This window comes from Salmo trutta, chromosome 15 (genome assembly GCF_901001165.1).
Source record: "Salmo trutta chromosome 15, fSalTru1.1, whole genome shotgun sequence".
In the NCBI taxonomy this organism is placed as follows: Eukaryota; Metazoa; Chordata; class Actinopteri; order Salmoniformes; family Salmonidae; genus Salmo; species Salmo trutta.
The window spans coordinates 7,777,498-7,795,915 of record NC_042971.1 but is presented as its reverse complement, the minus strand read 5'-3'; the positions used below and the strand labels follow the sequence as shown (position 1 = coordinate 7,795,915).

Sequence of the window (18,418 nt, the reverse complement as noted above, 5' to 3'; positions counted from 1 at the left end):
GGATGTAGTATATCTGGTAATGAGGAAACCACTAGTTATGGATGTAGTATATCTGGTAATGAGGAAACCACTAGTTATGGATGTAGTATATCTGGTAATGAGGAAACCACTAGTTATGGATGTAGTATATCTGCATGGAGCAAAAATGGTGAGCAAAGATTTTAGCTTTTCACAATGTATTCTGAATATTACAGCGCAAGATCAGGAGTGCTACTCAAGGAAACTCACATTAAGCTCTGTGTCTATTCACTAATTCACCACCGTGGGGAAAACTCAGGGGAGTTCTCATAGGCTGACAGCAAAAATAGCCTCCATTTCCAGGTTGCCTATGAGTTCATTTCACACTACTTTGGATTATAATTGTAAGGCTCGCTTGAATCACCTGCTTAATATGTTTGTGTTATTGTCGCAAATCAACTGCTTTATACTTAAAAAACACCTCAACCAATAAAATGCTCTTTGGCTAGCTTTAACATCAGCCTGACAATGAGGGTTTGTACACCAAGTGTTTAACAAATTGGCCCATAACTTCACCTAACAACAACACAGACCTACTGTAGGACCCATAACTTCACCTGACAACAACATAGACCTACTGTAGGACCCATAACTTCACCTAACAACAACATAGACCTACTGTAGGACCCATAACTTCACCTAACAACAACACAGACCTACTGTAGGACCCATAACTTCACCTAACAACAACATAGACCTACTGTAGGACCCATAACTTCCCCTAATAACAACATAGACCTACTGTAGGACCCATAACTTCACCTAACAACATATACCTACTGTAGGACCCATAACTTCACCTAACAACATAGACCTACTGTAGGACCCATAACTTCACCTAACAACAACACAGACCTACTGTAGGACCCATAACTTCACCTAACAATAACATAGACCTATTGTAGGACCCATAACTTTATCTAACAACAACATAGACCTACTGTAGGACCCATAACTTCACCTAACAATAACACAGACCTACTGTAGGACCCATAACTTCACCTAACAATAACACAGACCTACTGTAGGACCCATAACTTCACCTAACAACAACATAGACCTACTGTAGGACCCATAACTTCACCTAACAATAACATAGACCTACTGTAGGACCCATAACTTCACCTAACAATAACATAGACCTACTGTAGGACGCATAACTTTATCTAACAACAACATAGACCTACTGTAGGACCCATAACTTCACCTAACAATAACATATACCTACTGTAGGACCCATAACTTTATCTAACAACAACATAGACCTACTGTAGGACCCATAACTTCACCTAACAACAACATAGACCTACTGTAGGACCCATAACTTCCCCTAATAACAACATAGACCTACTGTAGGACCCATAACTTCACCTAACAACATATACCTACTGTAGGACCCATAACTTCACCTAACAACATAGACCTACTGTAGGACCCATAACTTCACCTAACAACAACACAGACCTACTGTAGGACCCATAACTTCACCTAACAATAACATAGACCTATTGTAGGACCCATAACTTTATCTAACAACAACATAGACCTACTGTAGGACCCATAACTTCACCTAACAATAACACAGACCTACTGTAGGACCCATAACTTCACCTAACAATAACACAGACCTACTGTAGGACCCATAACTTCACCTAACAACAACATAGACCTACTGTAGGACCCATAACTTCACCTAACAATAACATAGACCTACTGTAGGACCCATAACTTCACCTAACAATAACATAGACCTACTGTAGGACCCATAACTTTATCTAACAACAACATAGACCTACTGTAGGACCCATAACTTCACCTAACAATAACATATACCTACTGTAGGACCCATAACTTTATCTAACAACAACATAGACCTACTGTAGGACCCATAACTTCACCTAACAATAACACAGACCTACTGTAGGACCCATAACTTCATCTAACAACAACACAGACGTAGGACTATAAATCATTTAATATTTCAGGTGAAACATGGAAACTAAAATGTCTTTGTCATGACATTTCATAACCTGATCACCAGATAATTTTGTGAATAATCCCACTAGGCTACTCTGTGATGTGTTGTCATTCTAAATGTCCTGAATAAAGGAAAAAGCTCTGTGTGTTGTACAATAGCCTATCCATCAAGGAACAGTTCTCTACACATTATGAGATAAGTCTCTCTGTTTCCAAACAGACTAACGAGACCCTACTGTAAATCAAGCAGACAATAACACATTATAAACATCAATTTGTTAGGGATGTTGGATCCAACATGGAGCACGGCATAACTGTCTTTACCAGAGTAATGAATGAAGAAGCACTTTGATTGTTGTTGCATATCGTGATGTTTGTCATTCAGAAAATGATTTCCTGGATCAGCTGATGATAGTTGAACATGTGACTGTAACTAAACATCTACAGTATTAAGTATTATGTGTAATTATTGAAGAACCGCATTAATGACCATTTGGGTGACTCTTGGTTAGAACCACTGGATTTAGCAAACTGAAATGATTTAGGATTTATTTATTTTCCTTCAGGGAACAGTAATTATAGTCATGAAGTTACACTCCCTTTCAGTCGGTCAACTTCGGTACAACATACTATGGGGAAAGAGAATCATTCCCCAACTGACCCAAACAGATACTAAATGAAACGGCCCCTGGCAGACCACCCAGACCTGACCCCGCAAGATTGTTGTCAATTTATTAATTGTCTTTTGTTTGAAACACTCCTGTCAATGTTGAGTAAAGACACACACCTAATTAAGCATATAGAAGTAGGACTAGTCTACCTGGTTACACATATAGAAGTAGGACTAGTCTACCTGGTTACACATATAGAAGTAGGACTAGTCTACCTGGTCACACATATAGAAGTAGGACTAGTCTACCTGGCCTGTGTGCAAATGTAGGCCTATAAATGTGCCCATTTGGGGATGTCTGATAGTATTTCTGATTGTCTTAACGCACCACCACTAATGAATTGTGGAGCTTCTCAAAGTAATTTTGTCTTCATTTTCAAACAACACGTAAACAAAGTCTAATCAAAATCATTTGCCGATGACAATAGTTCCTCAAAGTATTTTAGTAAAATATTTCCAGCTCTCGTCCTTTCGATAACCACTCAGCATAAAAAGGGAAACATGTAATTCTCTGATCCTGTGGAAATGTCATAAAATACCTGATTACTTCTTATCCTTTGCACAAATAGCCTACAGCTGTGTCTGTCCAGAACTCACTGGAGCAGGAAACTGAGGGTGTAGAATATTTTATACAATGTTGCAAGCTTGCTATCCGAGTTTCACTGACCCAGTTGATAGTTGATATAATGTTTCAGGTTTGTTGTAGACAGGCCATGTGCAGCCAAAGTGATTTCTAGGATATTTATTTTTATCACAATATTTTCTGCCTGCAGAATGCAGGTCAGGTCATGTTGACGACTGGCTCCTTCTAGGTCAGGTCATGTTGACGACTGGCTCCCTCTAGGTCAGGTCATGTTGACGACTGGCTCCCTCTAGGTCAGGTCATGTTGACGACTGGCTCCCTCTAGGTCAGGTCATGTTGACGACTGGCTCCCTCTAGGTCAGGTCATGTTGACGACTGGCTCCCTCTAGGTCAGGTCATGTTGACGACTGGCTCCCTCTAGGTCAGGTTACGTTGACGACTGGCTCCCTCTAGGTCAGGTCATGTTGACGACTGGCTCCCTCTAGGTCAGGTCATGTTGACGACTGGCTCCCTCTGGTCAGGTCATGCTGACGACTAGCTCCCTCTAGGTCAGGTCATGTTGACGACTGGCTCCCTCTAGGTCAGGTTACGTTGACGACTGGCTCCCTCCCTCTAGTCAGGTTATAGCGACGACTGGCTCCCTCGTCATTTGTGTGTCTTATTTATTTAATCAAACAGCGTGCTTAAAGCATCAGACAAGTTCAGTACATATAGTTGATTTTATTAAAACACATGGGGTGATTGGTAGAAAGAACAGATGACTCTTGGTTGACCAAGATGTATTTTAGTTGGGGACAGCACTAGAATATGATGTTGGGGCTCCCGAGTGGCACAGCAGACACTGCATCTCAGTGCTTGAGGCGTCACTACAGACACCCTGGTTCAAATTCAGGCTGTATCAAAACCGGCCGTGATTGAGAGTCCCATAGGGCGGCGCACAACTGGCCCAGCGTCGTCAGTCATTGTAAATAAGAATTTGTTCTTAACTGACTTGCCTAGTTCAATAAAGGTTACATTTAAATAAAAATAAAAAATAGTGTTTCATGACAAACCATTTTTTACAAATCCGTCAAGGCACCAACTTTGAGAAGGGTTTAAAACAAAGGTTTCAAACCAATTCATGAATGTAATTAAATCTAGGTATGTCTTGCCTTTAATGTAATGGCATGAAAAAAAATTGGCTGAATATTATACAATGACTTATCAACAGCTCTAACAATTTGCCTCCACAGGAAATCTACACTGGCAGTTATAGAATATACTATATAGCCTAGAAACCTGGTTAAACTATCATTATGACATCATGGATGAATTCTAGAATATACCATATAGCCTAGAAACCTGGTTAAACTATCATTATGACATCATGGATGAATTCTAGAATATACTATATATCCTAGAAACCTGGTTAAACTATCATTATGACATCATGGATGAATTCTAGAATATACTATATATCCTAGAAACCTGGTTAAACCATCATTATGACATCATGGATGGCCAGTCCTTGTATTCATAGTGCAGTGAATTCAGGGGGAGGCCCTGAGCTGAACTCAAACCTGGGTCCAGTGACTTTCAAGCCAACACCTTATAACTGTTACGCCAAGATGTCTGAACTTCTTGAAGAGGTCGCTAGGTGTTGAGTTACGGTTGCTACAATAGCTTTCTCTATGAATTTCAGAGTGGTTACACTTCTCCTTCCCCCATCCCTCAGCTGTTTACCAAACCAAGCCTCTGGGCAGCCATTTTGTTGCTGTTTAAAAAACCCACACAACCCATCAATCTGCAGTTCAAACAATAACAAAGCTGTCATTCCACCACTGTTTTGGTTTTAAGATGATTATGGGGTTGGAGAAATGTAACTACAGACAGACCTATGGATGCAAGGACTGACCATCCATGATATCAACATTATAGTTTTAATCATGTTGAGGCTATACAGTGTTGATTTACATTGTTTCTAAACATTAGAGTAAAAAAAGCTTATTTGGGGTTCTGATGGGGTACAACAGTTGAACTAAGCTCATGAGGCATGTGTTATATTCTTCAAGAATCAATGGCTATAAATAACTAATATAAAAGTCACAATATGGATGTAGCAATTGCATATTTCCCCTTTAACACCAAACATCAGTTCAACAACTGCAGAGTTTGTGCCTCTGTATTTAAGACAGTACTTACTAGTGTTAATCAGGGAACGGTTTCTCAAACCCATCTTATGGCTAAGTTCACCGTTAGAACCATTGGACGCCTTAAGATGCGTTTGGGAAACCGGGCCCAGATGTCCAGTTTCCTCCTCTTTCGATGTGACAGTCATCTCCTCCTCATCTTTCACTCCATAAACTGCATCCTCCTCCTCTTTCACTCTGAACGCGTCTTTTTCTTCTTTCACAGTAACGGCCTCACCCTCTACTTCTTGTTTTACTGTGATATCCTCTTCTTTATCAGGAGGAGAGTAGCTCAGTAACCGCATGGTTGTGAATGTTAGCTAGCTAGGCTAATGCTAACTTAACCAACCCGCTAGCTGAATAATAACAACAACACCGTAAATATGAAATTAAATCTGATAACTAACTAGACGACAGAAGTGGGTTTAAAACACAGTGGCTAAAATACACTAACGCGTCTAAAGAGCTTTATTGGTTCGGCTATTTTGTCTAGCAAACTACCGAGGAGGCTGAATAACTGTTGTTGCTGTTAAAAGAAGAGTTCCGTCCACTACATTATACGTCACACCAACAGCATCGCCTTAAATTCCCAGACCGCCATCTGCCGACTGGAGTGGGTAACGCAGTTGAGTAAAATGTTTATTTTGTCAAACAAAAAGTTAAAGGGTAGGAATAAGGGACATCGCTGGTACTAAAATATTCATTAGCCCCCCCTAAATAAATCAATATCAGTCAATATGTTTTTTCTGTGATTTCTTTTTTTCGTCAACGTCGCATCTTAAACTTCATATCAGGCCGGCACTAGGACCGGGGGAGGCTGCTGCTGCACTAGGACCAGGGGAGGCTGCTGCTGCACTAGTGACTGTTAGACTTTCTTCAGCAAAGATGGCGGACAGAAATACTAGGAGAGAGGGGTACCTCTACACAGAACTGAACTGGATCAAAGATGGCGGACAGAAATACTAGGAGAGAGGGGTACCCCTACACAGAACTGATCTGGATCAAAGATGGTGGACAGAAATACTAGGAAAGAGGGGTACCTCTACACAGAACTGAACTGGATCAAAGATGGCGGACAGAAATACTAGGAAAGAGGGGTACCCCTACACAGAACTGAACTGGATCAAAGATGGCGGACAGAAATACTAGGAAAGGGGGGTACCCCTACACAGAACTGAACTGGATCAAAGATGGAGGACAGAAATACTAGGAGAGAGGGGTACCCCTACACAGAACTGAACTGGATCAAAGATGGAGGACAGAAATACTAGGAGAGAGGGGTACCCCTACACAGAACTGAACTGGATCAAAGATGGCGGACAGAAATACTAGGAGAGAGGGGTACCCCTACACAGAACTGAACTGGATCAAAGATGGAGGACAGAAATACTAGGAAAGAGGGGTACCCCTACACAGAACTGAACTGGATCAAAGATGGCGGACAGAAATACTAGGAAAGAGGGGTACCCCTACACAGAACTGAACTGGATCAAAGATGGCGGACAGAAATACTAGGAGAGAGGGGTACCCCTACACAGAACTGAACTGGATCAAAGATGGAGGACAGAAATACTAGGAGAGAGGGGTACCCCTACACAGAACTGATCTGGATCAAAGATGGAGGACAGAAATACTAGGAGAGAGGGGTACCCCTACACAGAACTGAACTGGATCAAAGATGGAGGACAGAAATACTAGGAGAGAGGGGTACCCCTACACAGAACTGATCTGGATCAAAGATGGCGGACAGAAATACTAGGAGAGAGGGGTACCCCTACACAGAACTGAACTGGATCAAAAATGGAGGACAGAAATACTAGGATGGAAGCAAATGTAAGGGATTATAGCGTCATAACGAATCATGCAGAAACATGTACAGTTGACAGGAATGTTAGTTAATGTAGAGACAAACGATTATGCTTTTTTTTTATCGTAAAGTTCATTTACAAAAATCGCGATTTAGCAAGCTAGCTGACATGCTAACATTAGCCAACTAGCTGACTAGTTAACATTAGCCAGCTAGCTGACTAGCTAACATTAACCAGCTAGCTGACTAGCTAACATTAGCCAGCTAGCTGTTTAGCTAACATTAGCCAGCTAACTGACTAGCTAACGTTAACCAACTAGCTGACTAGCTAACTTTAGCCAGCTAGCTGACTAGCTAACATTAGCCAGCTAGCTGACTAGCTAAGATTAGCCAGCTAGCTGACTAGCTAACATTAGCCAGCTAGCTGGGCTAGCTTTATGGGTGTTATGACATGAGTATGAAATTGTCATTCTGGTTGTTTTAGGGACTCCTGAAACAACCAGCAAACCAGGCTGTCGTTTTGTGAAACAGTGAATGTATAGAATCTAGTTAGCTGAAGAATTTACTGCAAATTGAATGTACAATTGTGTAAGCTTGCCTTGCTGATATTTGCCATGCAGATAGATGAAATAACGTAGCTAGCTATGTTCTTGCATATTGTGCAGTGGATGATTATAATACCTGTATGTCTATGGATGTGTAGCTAGCTATCTAGCCGATCTGTGTATGGACCCAAACGTTTGCTATACATATTAGTTCAGAACCTATGAACCTCAGCTATCATAGCCAGTTGTATCAACTTCAAAACAGCCTGAATGACATTAATGAAGCCTATGGATTGAGTAGAATATAATATCATGTTGTGCCAAGGATGCAAGTCGTATATACATGTAGTTATTACCATGCATGAGATCCCCACATTGTAGCCTGTACATTTAATATATTCACTGATCATGTACTCTACCTTGGCAAATAAAGGTGCAGTTTAGGTATGAATGTCTTTGAGATTATTTTTCAGTCATATCCAATACCATGAGTATCAAATTCCAGTCTTTGAATGACGCTGTGTCTGCATGTATGTATTACAATTATACACTTCAACAGTGTTTACCAATCTTGGTCCTGGGACATCAATGGTTACACATTGTAACTAATAGACTAGAAACAGGATTTAACTAGTTAATTCATATATACAGAAATATAATGTTAAAAAACAGAACACTACACTTCCTATGCATCATGTAAATACTCTAACAATGGTTCATCTCAACATCTAATGTCCTTCATCTGCATTGATCTGATAAACACAGGATAGGTGGAGTATTTCATCACATTACACTTCATTTCAACCAGTAGAGAAAGTGAAACGCTTTATTGAAAAGCTCATTATCCAAGTGTTATGAATACAAGTTTCAATCAGTACTTCAATGCACATCTGTTGTGCATTATAAAAACAGAGGAAGAAAGAGGAGGTGGTGAGAGAGGTGTAAAAGACAGAAAGGGAAAGAGGTAAGCACATAGGAGCAGGGAAGGCAGCACATGATTAATGAATCACAGTGCTACATAAATATTCTCTCAGTTAATCACAATTACATAATGATGGGACTGGGGGTTGGCATCCTCTCACATCAAAACATACCTGCAGACGAGAGACAGATGGAGAGAGAGAGCATGTTTAAGCCTTGTGTTTTTAGTTTTTATTCTGACATTGTTAGTCATCAATCAGGAGGTGAAATGCAAAACTGACCTTGGATCATTAACTCTGGGACTACTGCGTCTCTATCTGTATTTCAATGTAAAGCATCTCTTTAATAATACTTCCTGTATAATATAAACTGACCTGGGATCATTAACTCTGGGACTACTGCATCTCTGTCTGTATTTCAATGTAAAGCATCTCTTTAATAATACTTCCTGTATAATATAAACTGACCTTGGGTCATTAACTCTGGGACTACTGCATCTCTCTCTGTGTTTCAATGTAAAGCATCTCTTTAATAATACTTCCTGTATAATATAAACTGACCTGGGATCATTAACTCTGGGACTACTGCATCTCTGTCTGTATTTCAATGTAAAGCATCTCTTTAATAATACTTCCTGTATAATATAAACTGACCTGGGATCATTAACTCTGGGACTACTGCATCTCTGTCTGTATTTCAATGTAAAGCATCTCTTTAATAATACTTCCTGTATAATATAAACTGACCTTGGGTCATTAACTCTGGGACTACTGCATCTCTCTCTGTGTTTCAATGTAAAGCATCTCTTAAATAATACTTCCTGTATAATATAAACTGACCTGGGATCATTAACTCTAGGACTACTGCATCTCTGTCTGTATTTCAATGTAAAGCATCTCTTTAATAATACTTCCTGTTGACCTGACCAAGTGACCTCTCACCTCTGATCATGCTGTGCCCTCTATGTAGCCAGTTCAGATGCAGGAGGGGTTCACCGACACAGCTGATATAACCTAGAGGATTTAGGGAGAAGAGGAGAGAGGGATGAAGTGAAGGAGAGAGACTGTTATTGAGAAAATAAGGTAGTTAAAGCGACAGTGTTCAACAGTAATCTGTGTGTGGCCTCACCTGGTGTCCACACCACACAAAGTGGCTGCAGAGTACTTTATGCTGAAAAACATGAACGGACATACAAGGACAAACAATATAGCGTAGTTATAGAAATAATGAAGTGTCTTACTATTCTCCATGGTTGGCCCTCTTGCCTATTCTTTGAAGGTGGAAGGAGCCACAGTTATACACCTGAGCCTGCTTACTGCACAACACAATCCATCAATCAGATAGATACATGAGTGTGAAGGTGTGAGTTATAGGGTGTCTAATTGTTCTACATTTTTTCAATATGGGTGATTTAAAATAGCCTGTTTTATTTTTGCACAGACATCACACCCTTACCTAAACAGCACCCTCACATGAGAAGTAGAAATCAAAGGGAGAGAAACTGTGAATTTAATAACTGCAGTTGACATAGCTAAGTAAATGGAAGAATACTCTTATTGCAATGTGAGTGGCTCTTAAAAGAGCGTTTGATTGTGCATAGTGTAGTCTATGGTGTTGCCAGGGAACAGCACCCTCTTTGAAGAAGTAGGAGGTGAAGATCTCCTGCACATGGATTGCCTCTCTTGCTGCGTTGTTGGACCCCATCCTTGAAACATCCTGCAGAGCAGCAGACTCCTCCTCTGGCACACGGCGGCGAGCTGCAGATCCCCTCCTGGTCCTTGGTCACCCAACCTTGCAGTGCCCTACACGGTAACTGTAGGCAATCGTTTTGAAGGAATCTCCAGTTACAGGGTCTCTGTAGGAATATGGAAGACAATGTAATTATTAGACTGTTACATCACCAGGTCATTGTGGATTACTAAAGTATAATATCCCTGATAACAAATCATGATAACATTGGATTGATAGATGCATGGGCACACATATGTACATGTGTAGCATGTGACAATAACAGGATCATATCAAGGATGGCATCACAAATGAATACATAAATACCACTTGAAGCTTGATGATGAGTTGATCATTTGAATCAGCTGTGCAGTGTGAAGGCAAAAACAACAATTTGCCCCTCTGAGTCCCCAGGACTGAGAACCACTGCTCTTCATTGGGACCTCTTCATATGTAGACTGGCTTTCATAGAGCTCTTTATCTGAGGACAGACAACCTCACAAGAAACAGACTTCATTATAGTCAAATTACACCACACTGAATATTATGTTACTATTATCTCTGTCCTCACTTCTAGGGACAGGAACTACACAAAAGTACCTGCCCTATCCAGAATAGCCTCCTCTCTCACTGACAGTTGGGGCTGCTATCCTTTCACCCTCCTCCATGGCTGTTAGCTAGCTACCTACAAATGTATTTGGAGTTTGTTTTTTACAGTGATAAATACATCAAGATAGCTAGCTAATATGAAGTTAGGTAGCTGGTGATGTTTCATTCACTTAGCTATCTATCTATCTATACAGAATGTGAAGTTGTCTAGATAGCTCATTTAGCAGCTCATTTGAGTTAGCCTGCACTCTGGCTAGTTAGCTAATAATACATTATTTACTTACTTGAATAGGTTCTTCCAGCCATGTGGACAACTGGAAACAGGGCAGTAAAGTTTGTCACCAGAGCGTTTTAGAGGATATTACTATTGAACTATGTACCCATTTAATAACCAGACCTTCATACAAACTTGCTCTGCTGAATTCTTGACGGAGTCACAATGGGCGGCCTAAGAGGCATCTAGTCCATCTGCTGACTGGACGCAGTTCAGTAAAATGTACATTTTATCTTCAGACAACAAGTTAAAGTGTAGGAAGCATGAGTTTTTACTCACCAGTGTAACAACACAGTGTGGTTAAAGACTTAGTAAGTTAGTTGTAGCCACGATCTGGTTCCCTATAAGTACAAACAGTTATGTTTTTGTTTTAAATTTACAAAATTAAAATTACAAATTTACATTTTAAAATGTTTTCTTCACTCAAGTATTACAATTTTTTTTTTTTTACGGGTGTAGGGTGGAAGCTGACTCCCCGTAAGAGAGAATTACTGTCAGTCGGCTTCCAGTATAGGTCTGTGCTAAAGCCATCCCCATTCCTCTTAAATCAAAATGTCCAGATAACTTGTTTCATGTGCATCTAAGTTGATGGTGAATTTCAGATGTTCACTGCTTGTATTGATGAAAGAGTAGAATCGATGAAGTTCCTCTGCTGTCCTCTGGAATAGAAGGAATAGATGTAACATCAATGAAGTCATTTTCAGAGCCTGATAAGGTGCTAGAATGGATTGTTAGGGCTGACAATCACATTCTTCTCTAACAACCCCACATATAGACTGGCATAATTAGATGCTATTTTTTAAAACTACAATGACCATAATGCACTGCATGCCGACTTGTCTTGTCTGTGTTTCTTTTACACCTGCTTTGTAAAAGAGACAGAAGAATGCACAACGGTCAATGCAATCTGGGGTCCTTGGGACATCCCTACCCTAAACCCTAACCTTAACTCTAACCATTTTAAATGTCAACTTCAATGGGCTAGGGACGTCCCAAGGATGTATCTCCACCTGAAAATACATGATCTAAATGATTGATCATTGGTATTCAGCAGTCATAAAGCCTTATTTACTTTAATGAACTACTAAAATAGTGATTTTGTCAGACAGCAGCTCTACACATTATTGACTGACTGATCCATTCATCCTTCCATCCCTCCTCAGCCTTCCTCTCCTCTGAAGACCCAGTGAGGGTGGAGCTCAGTCAGAGAGCTGTTGAGGGACTGGTTAGGAAGAACACTTCTACAGCCAGAGAGGTGAGAGGTCACACATGGTTTAGATGGTAAATATTTATGTCCCCTTAGCGGTTCATCACGTCAGCAAAAGGGAACATGTTCCATCATCCATGTTTATTTACATTAGTGCAAATTGTCCACTGATCTTGGTGTAATTTCTCACCCCTTTCATCTGTATGAAAGTTAATTTCCCCTCAGGCACACACATTTGTTCTTTGATATTATGAAGGTAATTTGTGTAAAATGTACTTTTCCCCACTCATTCACCCCATCTCTTTACATTGCTGATGCATATTTGGTGGCCTGACTGCATCCAGACTGTCAAAGGCCCATCCTGGTAGATCTGAACCAAATGCAACTTGGAGTGATCGGATGACAGAAGTCACATTTAGGTGCCAGGTGTAACTGAGGCCATAGATGCTCCATATCCATAACTTTGAGTGTTAGATATATGACTAAAGGTTTTTCTTTCTGTGTTGCATGGGCAGTCAAGAAATGGAACAGCAAGGCCACAGAACATGACATAAGCAGAGCTGTGGGAGACCACCTCAAGCCCCTGGTAGAGCCGGGGGTGGTGTTTACCACTCCACCACGCCTTCAGCAGGCTGGAAATGTGGGATTGATCTGTTTGATCCATTTGTTTGTTTCAGTAGTTGAATCCATTGACATATTGTTCATTTTCAACGAATGCACTGGATTGGTTGAAAAGTGATAAACTTACATACCATGCACTATTTGACATAGTGGGAGATATACTGAATTTACACTTAGACCAAGAGTCTGTTGATTGGTGGGTCATGTTCAAATCAAATCAAGCTTTATTTATACAGCACATTTCAGACATGGATGCAACACAATGGCTTCACAGGAAAAAACACAAAAATGAAAATTAACAAAAATGTACTATACAAACATAAGAGGATAAAAACAGAAGAATAACTGAAAGAGTAATGAGCATTCTAAGGAAACGACATTGATTCAAATATTAACAATTCATTGATGCATATATGATGCAACATCCAACCCAAAATATCAGCTTGTTTTACTACATTGTTTGTTGTTACGTTCCCCAGCAAGAAAACCAGAAATGTCCCTTAAATAGAAGAGGGAACTAACAAAGAGTCACTGACAACAACCACAACTAAACAGGTGGGGTTTTAGGAGGGGCTCTGATAGACACTATGGGGGTGTCCACTGGAAGTTGACTAATAACAACAACTGGGACATAAAAGACACCCACCATGAGACCCACTAAATCTGCCCAAGAAGAGGAAAACAAAAGAAAAACCCACACCAAATTTAAAGACAGGAAGCAAACCAAAAAGGTGGAGCAACTAAAGGTGTTGACTCTCCACATGTATCAAGACAACTGGAGCACTGGGCCAGACACTCTTAAATAGAACCTGGACCAGCTCAGGTGAAACACCTTCCCACTAACGAGATGGACAAGCCAGCACAGGTGTAACACATACTGACTAACGAGGTGACACCAATCAGTGCGTCCTACGTGCTAATGAGCTAGACGTGCTAACGAGCTAACACCAATCAGTGCACCGAAGACACATTTCAGTTGTACAACTGACTTGGTATCCCCCTTTCCTACGTGCTAAAGTCCAACCTCAAAACATAAATGGAAAAACCAAAGCCTGAAACACCTTCCCCTTTAAGACAACAAATATATCCAATGTTTTTGTTGGACAAGTTTGCTCACCACCAACAGAAAACAACTTCCATTTCACATAATCATCTACAATGCTTCACCTTCTACAAAATAAGCACGGTGTCTACTGGCTGTCACCAATTAAAAACAAGAAAAAACACGTATTTCTAAATAATAATATACAATCGTGTTATTTTTTTCTCCTATAGAATCCTAAAACTCACTAGCTTCTAGAACTCTCGTCTTCCTAAAACTCACTAGCTTCTAGAACTATCGTCCCCTTGGAACGAGCCCAAACAAAACTCATCTCCAATACGGAAAAACGTGTCAAAATAAATTGTGATCCATGGTAACGCACTGCTGCCCACCCTTGAGACAATCAGCAACCAAGTTGTCCTTACCACAGACAGGTCTAATTTCAAGAGGAAACTCCTGCAATATCCATAGTAACTTTCCACCTCACTGCAGAGCTTCTCTCTCTTTTCAGGGTTCACTAGATAGGCATGTTGTTGGATCAGGGCCCAGTCCCCAATGTCATGCTCTAGTACATTTGGGTTGGCACATCTGAGAATGAACCCTGATATTATAAAAGCAGGGCAACAATGTCAATATAACTGTACCCAAAAATTGTCAGTTGGTTGCATAAATAATTATGATTACTAAATGTTACATGAAATGTAAATATGAAATATTTGGTTGCATAGTCTTATTTTCAAAGTCTTTTCAATTACATTTTGCTAGGTGGGATAGCCCAATGTCAAAACACAGTTTTAACATGTCCAAATCAATAACCAATATGCAGAAACAGTTTGGAATAATCAAAAACCTAAACATAAAATGTGCTATATACACAAACATCTGCCATAATAATCATATTACTTGTATTTTTTTAAACAAGCACCTTATAAACTGCACAAGCAGCAATAAATCACTGATATCCATTAGGGGGGAAATCAGGTTGTACTTGCTGTTGAAACTAACAACTAAAAAACACATGGAAATGGGACATATATTTTACCTCACTGGGTAGAGGACAACCTGCAGAAGACAGTCAGCTACATTTTGGAGTGATGCATTTAAACTTAGGGGTCACTAAACAAAGGAACGCAACACTTATTTGTCATCACTCATCGATATCATGTTGAAATCATTTGTGCGAGAAGAGGGAGATGAGGTTGCAAGTCCTGTTAAAACTAACACCTCAAAAACCACACGGAATCTGGGAATAATGTGTACATCACTGGTTAGAGGACAATTTGTAGAAAACAGCTAGCTACATTTTGAAGTGTTGCATTTTGATTCCAGTGGGTCACCAACGTGGTAAGTGTAACACAACTCTTTTTTTGTTAAATCACATAAATAGTAACTCTTCCATTTCAGAGCCTGGATTTTCCCCTGAGGCTAATATCCATATCATGTTGAAATCAATAGAACAGGGAACAAACGTTTAGGGTTCTACATTGTGACATCATTAATATTCTCCTACTACAATGTTAAAACATTCTACATTGTGACATTAATTCATTGATATCATCAAACAACTCCATCATGTATTTTCTGATGTTTAATCAGAAGTCTTTTATCAGATTATCTCTGGTCACAGCTATAAGATTTCTCTCCTGTGTGTATTCTCGTGTACTGTCAGACCGCTAGATGAAACAAAACTCTTCCCACATTGATTACAGCTATAAGGTTTCTCTCCTGTGTGTGTTCGTCGGTGTATAGTCAGATAGCTAGATTGACTAAAACTCTTCCCACAATGATCACAGATATAAGGTTTCTCTCCTGTGTGCGTTCTCTGGTGCATTGTCAGATAGCTAGATTGACTAAAACTCTTCCCACATTGACCACAGATATAAGGTTTCTCTCCTGTGTGCATTCTCTGGTGCTTTGTCAGATAGCTAGATTGACTAAAACTCTTCCCACATTGACCACAGATATAAGGTTTCTCTCCTTTGTGCGTTCTCTGGTGCATTGTCAGATAGCTAGATTGACTAAAACTATTCCCACATTGATCACAGATATAAGGTTTCTCTCCTGTGTGTATTCTCTGGTGTGAAGTCAGAGAGCCAGATGTAGTAAAACTCTTCCCACATTGATTACAGCTATATGGTTTCTCTCCTGTGTGTGTTCGTCGGTGTATAGTCAGATAGCAAGATGTAGTAAAACTCTTCCCACATTGATCACAGCTATAAGATTTCTCTCCTGTGTGTCTTCTCTGGTGTAGTGTCAGAGTTCTAGATGCAGCAAAATTCTTCCCACATTGACCACAGCTATAAGGTTTATCTCCTGTGTGTATTCTCTGGTGCACTGTCAGCTCTCCAGATCGACCAAAACTCTTCCCACATTGATCACAGCTATACAATTTCTCTCCTGTGTGTGTTCTCTGGTGTGATACCAGATGGCCAGATTGACCAAAACTTTTCCCACATTGACCACAGCTATAAGGTTTCTCTCCTGTGTGTATTCTCTTGTGTTGAGTCAAATGGCAAGATTGACCAAAACTCTTCCCACATTGACCACAGCTATAAGATTTCTCTCCTGTGTGTGTTCTCTGATGAATTTTAATGCCTGATGAGGAAGTAAATCTCTTCCCGCAGTCAGAGCAGCAGTGAGTTCTCTTCCCTGTGGATCTCTGCAGGTGTTTCTTGAGGTGTTCTGATGTGGAGAGACTCTTCTCTGCCTCTTCAGCATCACGAGGTTGTTGAGGCTCCCCAGAGGATCCACGATAGTCCCGTCTCTCTCCTGTGTTAACAACAAAGTCAGACAGATGATTAAAGGCCCACAACAGCGGTAATCCACTGTAAAAGGTGATGCCAACAGCGGCGCCATGATGTTGGACAACAATTGACGTCTGTAATGAATGTTAAAATTATTTGACATTTGCCTTAAAATGAGCAAGAATAGTCATATGTTGTCTTGTTTTCACATTAGTAGTGACATTGATGATTGTAGGCTAGAAATAAGTTATTCATGTTGTTGAAACTCTAAGCAGTGTGCCGGGCGGCTTTTGGTCTCCAATATAGGCCCCTTTCTGTATTTGCTAAAATTGCGGCACGAGGACAATTTGATTGCAGAAACTCCTCCCTGCTAATAAGGAAACCGATAGTTATGGATGTACTATATCTGCCTGGAGCAAAAATGGTGAGCAAAGATTTTAGTTTTTCACAATGTATTCTGAATGTGAATGGGGGAAAACTCAGGGGAGTAACCTCCATTTCCAGGTTGCTTATGAGTGCATTTCACACTACTTTGGATTATAATTGTAAGGCTCGTTTGAATGTCCTGTTTAACCTCTATGGGCTAGGTGGGACGCTCAGCCAGTTGAATCCCGTGGCGTGATATTCAAATACCTTAGAAATGCTATTACTTCAATTTCTCAAACATATGACTATTTTACACCATTTTAAAGACAAGACTCTCCTTTATCTAACCACACTGTCCGATTTCAAAAAGGCTTTACAACAAAAGCAAAACATTAGATTATGTCAGCAGAGTACCAAGCCAGAAATAATCAGACACCCATTTTTCAAGCTAGCATATAATGTCACAAAAACCAAAACCACAGCTAAATGCAGCACTAACCTTTGATGATCTTCATCAGATGACAATCCTAGGACATGATGTTATACAATACATGCATGTTTTGTTCAATCAAGTTCATATTTATATCAAAAACCAGCTTTTTACATGAGCACGTGACGTTCAGAACTAGCATACCCCCCGCAAACTTCCGGTGAATTTACTAAATTACTCACGATAAACAATCACAAAAAACATAACACAATTAATCTTCTCCTTTCCCCCTTCTGATAACCAGGCGGCGAATCGCATCTCTGCATGTCTGGCAGACATATCAGTGTGGATGACGGATCACCACCTCAAGCTGAACCTCGGCAAGACGGAGCTGCTCTTCCTCCCGGGGAAGGACTGCCCGTTCCATGATCTCGGCATCACGGTTGACAACTCCCTTGTGTCCTCCTCCCAGAGTGCTAAGAACCTTGGCGTGATCCTGGACAACACCCTGTCGTTCTCCACTAACATCAAGGCGGTGACCCGATCCTGTAGGTTCATGCTCTACAACATTCGCAGAGTACGACCCTGCCTCACACAGGAAGCGGCGCAGGTCCTAATCCAGGCACTTGTTATCTCCCGTCTGGATTACTGCAACTCGCTGTTGGCTGGGCTCCCTGCCTGTGCCATTAAACCCCTACAACTCATCCA

The 18,418-nt window shown here is 40.5% G+C and overlaps 1 pseudogene; it reads right to left on the bottom strand.

Moving 5' to 3' along the window:
• The window catches only part of LOC115149616 (zinc finger protein 420-like), a 46,068-nt pseudogene extending 29,500 nt beyond the window's left edge, over positions 1–16,568 (bottom strand).
• Between the last annotated feature and the right edge of the window lie 1,850 nt (positions 16,569–18,418).